The sequence below is a fragment of the Vigna umbellata genome, chromosome 9, assembly GCF_029865625.1.
Source record: "Vigna umbellata cultivar VRB3 chromosome 9, Vumbellata_1.0, whole genome shotgun sequence".
Taxonomy (NCBI): Eukaryota; Viridiplantae; Streptophyta; class Magnoliopsida; order Fabales; family Fabaceae; genus Vigna; species Vigna umbellata.
Genome location: NC_142173.1, coordinates 25638457 through 25645082, shown reverse-complemented (window position 1 = coordinate 25645082; position 6626 = coordinate 25638457). Strand labels below are relative to the sequence as shown.

General features: G+C 33.4%; 1 long non-coding RNA gene across 1 annotated transcript; it reads right to left on the bottom strand.

Moving 5' to 3' along the window:
- Window positions 1-1139: 1139 nt before the first annotated feature.
- On the bottom strand, window positions 1140-1798 carry LOC148193057 (uncharacterized). The gene is made up of 2 exons (XR_015781946.1): window positions 1506-1798; window positions 1140-1418 (listed from the first exon to the last, which is right to left on the bottom strand). It is a non-coding gene; the product is annotated as an uncharacterized LOC148193057 (long non-coding RNA).
- Between the last annotated feature and the right edge of the window lie 4828 nt (window positions 1799-6626).

The window sequence follows — 6626 nt, the reverse complement described above, 5'->3', positions numbered from 1 at the left end:
TGCATTTAACTAAAGGTTTTGAGAACAAAAAAACGTCTTAATAGGAGTGATGAGGGTGCACACTCATGACTCTTACAAGAGATGATTTTCCTTTCTTAAATTCTGAAGGTTTGAGGAAAGATATTACAATTAGTTAAAACCTTCGAAAATAGGGAGATATAATACCATAGTTTAGGTTTCAAAGGATGAGTGAAGATGTTAGTGTTTAGAAGTAATGTTTTAAGAAGTTTCGAGAACAAAATGAGGAGATGAGATATCTTACGTTGCACAAGAAGAGTTGAGTTCAAAGACTAGAATAAAAAGAGCTTTGGAAAAGCATTAGTGTCACAAGGAATCAACCATGTTCTGTATATCAGTGGTGTGAGGAGTGAAATTATCATACGAACTCATTATAAAACGTAATAACAATAATTCTCTGTGTGAACAGAGAAATAACCCGCACCCAACCCAACCGTGAAACATGTAATATACTTAGCTTGGCAAAGGTTTGGGGAGTGAACTCATCTAGTTTTTAGTATGTGTACCGAATGAGAAAATTAAAATTAATTACTAGGGAATTATGATGCGTATATGTTTAACTATTTATTAAAATGAATTATAAATTAATTAAGTAAATGAAGTCAATCTGTTGCTACTGGTTTTCACATGATATTATCTTTGATTATTAGTTTATGTGAAATTTACATATATTATGTCTAGTATACGGCTGCTCATGATTTCATAATTCATATGATGAACATATACTGCTTGTTATTATTTTATGGTATAGCAATTCGTGGTTGTTTTGAGTGAACTTCAAATTTATAAACATGTTTGATGCATTCTCAACTATTATTTGTCATTTACTTGTGTAATTTATAATTTTAGGGTATAGGATTGCGAGTTATAAAACTTAAGTAATTCTGGATAGTGTACTAAATTATATTAGAATAGGTCTTAAAATTTTAAGTGTAGATACCAGTTAAGTGAATTAAGTAATAACTACCATTGCAAATTAAATCGGCTAAGACACATATAAAGATAATAAGAAGATGTTTAGATTAAATGAATCAAGGAAAAACATAAGATAATATTAATTTCATTATGAAAAAAAAATATATATATAAATAAAAAAAAATCATTAACTAGAATATAAAACAAAGCAGATAAAGATCACAGTACATAAATAAAAATATAATGTTCAAGTGTCGGCCACAAGTGACCGTTAAGAGTACAGTCCATAAAAATATAAAACTTTAATATGGAAAGTGGTTATTGGGGGAGCGATCTTAAGGTAAGCTCCGTCGAGGGAGCTCTGGTACGGAATGCAGGAGGCATAAGTGGAGGGATTTGTCGTTCATTTATTTCGTCGTCGATGATGATCGGAATGGGGAACAAATCCAGCAGCCTCGGTGCCCTCATAACTACCCAGTCATATTCTTTCAACAAAAAAAAAATTTGTATGTTAATAATAGAAGAGGAAGAGAAATATTCAATAAAAATAGAGATATGATCAGAGTTCTTACCATACATGTATCGCGGCAGCAAAGAAAATATAGTGCCAGTGGGGTCTATCTCCGCTTGCATGTGCCTGACCCGATTGCCATGGTTGTTGAACCAGCATTGCACGTTATATTCGCTGGCTTCTCCGAAAGTCCTTAGTCGAGACGCGATCTCAAAGATTTGGGCTCTGCTTGGGTGTGTGACCCCATAATTGTATATGTTGGTCATCATCTTAATCTGATCATCAGTAGGACGCCACCGCTGATAGGTGGATCTCTCTATTTCCATTTTTATTACTCCTCCTTCCTCTCGAAGTATTAAAAAAAAAATAAAGAATAATAAAAAAATAAAAATAAAAAAATAAAAAAAAATAAAAAGAACAAAAACAAAACAAAAAGCATAACAAAAAATATATATATATATATTAGACTCTTAATTCAGTGTTTTCTTTATTTGTTTTTGTTTCCTTTTAGGTTTATTTTATCCAGTTAGTCTTTGATGTTTCAGTGTCTAGTCTCAGATCTGTTTCACGGTCCTTGCAAAAGGGTCCTAAACGGATCTATGTCCAGTTGTCCTTGTCCATGTTGTTCATGTAAATTAAGTTTCTGTGTTTATTTAGTTTTAAGTGGGGTACGTGGCGTTGTTCTACCCGATTGTCTCTGCCATACCTTCAATTGAAGGGAGATTAACGTCTGGTTTCCAGCCTATATACCCCTTAAGTTTTAAGACAGTTGTGTTTTAAGTGTTTTAAGTTTAGAAAAATGAAAAAAAAAATTTATAGGAGAAGAATACAGAAAAGCAAATAAAGCGGCAAAGGGAGGAAAGAAAGGAAAGAAGGAACGAGAAACTTGAAGGGGAGTAAGGAAAGAAACAACATGACGAAAAAAAAAAAAAAAGAAAGAAGGAAAGGGAGATCCAAGGTTCTGAGGACTTACCCGGAGTAGCAGGGCTTACAGAAGCTCGGCGCAGATCTCAGACACTCCGAAGACACACTGAGGCAGAGGCTCCGCGCAAATTCCAGACGCTTAGAGGAGAGAAATGAGAGAGAAAGAGAGGGACAGAGAGAGAGTGTGGGCAGTCAGAAATGTCGCTCGACGCGGAGGACTGGCCCTTTTATGGCCAAAATTTTCCACTGTAGCTACAGTTCCGGTCATTGCCACCGAAACTGTTGTCACAGTACCGGTCATCCTTCATTCAAAAAAAAAAATAAAATAAAATAAAATTTTAGGTTAGAGTACAAAGTTGGAATTATAGGTTAGAGTACAAAGTTTCAATATACTAAATTTATATTGAAATTATAGGTTAGAGTACAAAGTTGGAAGTTGGTAAATTGAAAGTTTTGAGCTATAAGTGATGATTTGGCATAAGTGGTTAGGTTACATAAATCTGGTATGAGAGTTAATGTGTATTTAGGTGATGAGATTTTAAATTAAAAAGTTTTTGTAAAAGGAGGAGATTTTGGGTCTATTATTAAGTCAATTATGACTTAGGGATCTCAGTAGGGAGAAGTCGTATGTTGATTTTAGGAGAAAACCGTTAGAGTAATATCTTCTTGTTAGTAAGTTCAACCATGGGAGAAGCTCTTCGCACGAGGAAATTTCTCTTAAGCACATTAGTCAACATTCATTTAGTTTTAATGCTACTTAACTAAGAAAGAGTGTGTTAGATCTTTCTCACATTTTAGAAATAGATGCGACTACAAACAAAGAAGATGTCTCATTACAAGGGCAACCCATAAGTATAGAAAACCATCGAACAAAATGACTTAGAGGAAAGATCATCAACTTAGTCAAAGTAGTTTGGGAAAGAAGAGTAAATGAATTTACAAGGAAACTAGAAGATAAGGTGAAATAATCATAACCTTATTTTTATGTCGAATTTTCGAGGACGAAAATTTTTGTTGTTGGGGAGAATGTAAGACCCATGAAAAATATTTACTTTAATAATAATAATTTTATTACTAGTAGTAATAAATTTCTTTGTGAATGGAAAATATATAAGTTTATAAAATGTGGAAAGATTAATAAGAAATTTTGGTAGCTTAATTTGTAAGACCCATGAAAAAATATTTATAATAGTAAATTTTAGCATTTTATTAGTAATAATAATTTTAATGGATAGAAAAATGTAAACTTTTGGATATAAAATTATAGTAATTCTAGAGGGAGAGTTTCAAATTTTTGATAACTTATTTAGGATTTTTTTTAAGAAAAGTGAATAGTCAATAGTAAATAGTAAATAGTAAATAGTGAATAGTGAATAGTTAAAAAAAATATTAAAATAAATTGTGGAAGAGAACACTCCACGTAGAATTAATCATTCAGAGATAAGAATGGTGAATAAAAAATAATATTTGAATAGTAAAAATGAATAGTAAAAGTGAATAGTAAAAATGAATAGTAAAAAAATTTTTTGGCTATAAATAGCCAAGGGGGGGAGGCTGAAGATTTGCACCAAAATTCTAGAGAAATTGTGAGAGAAGAGAGTTGGAGGAAATTCTAGTTGAAGAGGGGAAATTCTGGAAGTTTCCGGAGAACGGTTTGAGAAGAGGAAACTAAGTCTGGAATAGAGGTAAGGGGAGCTAACCTTGAGTATCTCCTTTTGTATTATCTTGAGTCTTGAATATGCTATATTTTGCTTTTGTCTGATCTTAAATCTTGAATATGGAGTATTTTGTTTCTGTATGATTTTGAATTTAAATGAGAGTATGCTTTTGTGTTGATATCCAAGTGTGATAGTTGTAAAACGTGATATTGATTATGTTATGCCATTTGTATGTTATTAGTTGTTTATTTTTGTATTTTGGAAGGATTAGAAATTGTCTAACCGGCTCTGCCAGATTCAATTTCTTGTTTCCCCAAACATTTTATTGCTTTCCTTGTTTATTTTTATCGTATTTTGGAAGGATTAGAAGTTGTCTAACCGGCTCTGCCAGATTCAACTTCTTGTTTCCCCAAACGTTTTATTTCTTTACTTATTTATTTTATTGCATTTTGGAAGGATTAGAAGTTGTCTAACCGGCTCTGCCAGATTCAACTTCTTGTTTCCCCAAACTATTTATTGCTTTACTTATTTATTTTATTGCATTTTTGGAAGGATTAGAAGTTGTCTAACCGGCTCTGCCAGATTCAACTTCTTATTTCCCCATACATGTTATTGTTCTTGTTATTTAATTATATTGTATTTTTGGATGGATTAGAAGTTGTCTAACCGGCTCTGCCAGATTCAACTTCTTGTTTCCCCATGAATTTTTATATTAGGATTATTTTTATGATTGTCAAATATTGTATTCTTATATGACCATTTACAGTAATATTTTATTATTGTTAATTGTTTATAATTATCTTGTATGAATTTTATTATGAATGTTTATTGTGATGATTGATATGAAATTATGCATTTGAAATATAGTATGAGTCTCGGGGAGAGACTCTAAATTGGCATGGTATTAGTGTATATGTTGATGTTGAGGGTCCTGTTGTTGGTGGTGATCCTAAAACTCTAATAATTTTCCAATCTCAATTAGAGAAGGATGTATTATGTGGTGAGAGTAGTAGGAGGTCCTAGTCTATGTTCATAGACGTTAATGGACTAACCTTGTGGGTGATGTGATATATTATATTTTTGGCCATAACTGTGTTGTAGATGTCACCACAAGTGCATGACCACCCGAGACTTCCATCAACATTATATCTTTGAATTGTGCATGGTAGCTCACCCTTACTTGTTTGTTTGTGCCGGAAAAATCTTATTTTTGCGATGATCGTATAATGTTTTTGTTATACGGGAGCAGATGAGGGAACGACATTTGAACCAATTCAAGTGAAGGAGGAAGCAGCAGAAAAATGAAGATAATTTTAAGAAGAAAAAAAAAAATTAAGAGTGTTTTTATTTGTGTAAAAATATAATGTATTTTCAGTGTGAACCATTTTACTCATAAATGGATGATTGTAACAATGTACGATGTTTATATTATTAATGAAATATTTGGTGTGTGAGATGTTTTATACTTTGGGGCGTTACAGAAAGTATTTTGGTGGTTGAGTTTTGTGAAGTCTCGGAAATTTAAAACCATGATTACTGTCAAATCTGTCATTATTTCACTGCTGAGTCACCTGACTACTTCCATAAATGCAACGCGCCACACGTTCAGTGCATTAAAAACGCACTAAACGCTGCATGCAAGAGCGCCACTTGTCGCGTAGAAGTTTCGGAAGTCAGAAGTGAGAGTGCAGGTGTCAGCAGAGGAGACGCTCATTCGTTTGGGCGTGGAAATTAACAAAACTGAGTTTCGAAAAACTCTCTCTCACCTGCACGCACTCTTCTTCTTCCTCAGAACCAAACCTTTCATTTTTCTCCAACTTCTCTCTAGAACCAGTTCACCTTCTCTCTACGATAACTCCTTACCTTCTTCTCCGATCAACTTACAGCACCGTAGGAACGTTCGCCCAGCTGTGAGCTTCCTTTTGGACCGAACAGCTTCAAGAACTGGAACTGGTAAGTCCCCTTTCCGTAGCTCGTCGTTAGGGTTCTGGAAAAATAGGGTTTTTAGTTGCATGCAAGCATGTATTCATTCTAAGTGATCTGTATTCCGTGGTTAGATTGTGTTCTGGAAGTGTCGAGAACCTAAGAACAACGTAGTGGGACGAAGTCACATTCACATCTAGGACAAGCTTGATTTCCAATCCGGGTAAGGGAAGCTTATATGTTTAATTTATACTGTATGTTGTACGATCTGAGTTGCATGTACGAACTGTATGAAGTATGAGCTGTTATGGATGTTCACTGATATCTGATATGATTCTGGTTTGATTGAGCTGTCATGAACGAGCACTGCTTGTATGTATTATATATGTTATTGATTTTGATTGAAAGGCATGTTGATTTGATTACGTATGACTTGAGTATGGTTATTGTATGGTTGGAATGATTAAAATGTTGAGATCTATATGATGATGATATTTAAGGTGAATTAAATCTGGAATGAAAGTTATAAAGTTTATAAATTTGAAATCTGGAAAATTTTGTTAAGGTTGAAAAATCTGAAACTTTAAATCTTCCCTTTGATAAATGACGCTCGTCACTGTACGGTCTTATACCGTTCGGTTTCCCTGCAAAAGACTTAGAATTGAATTCTTTCATTT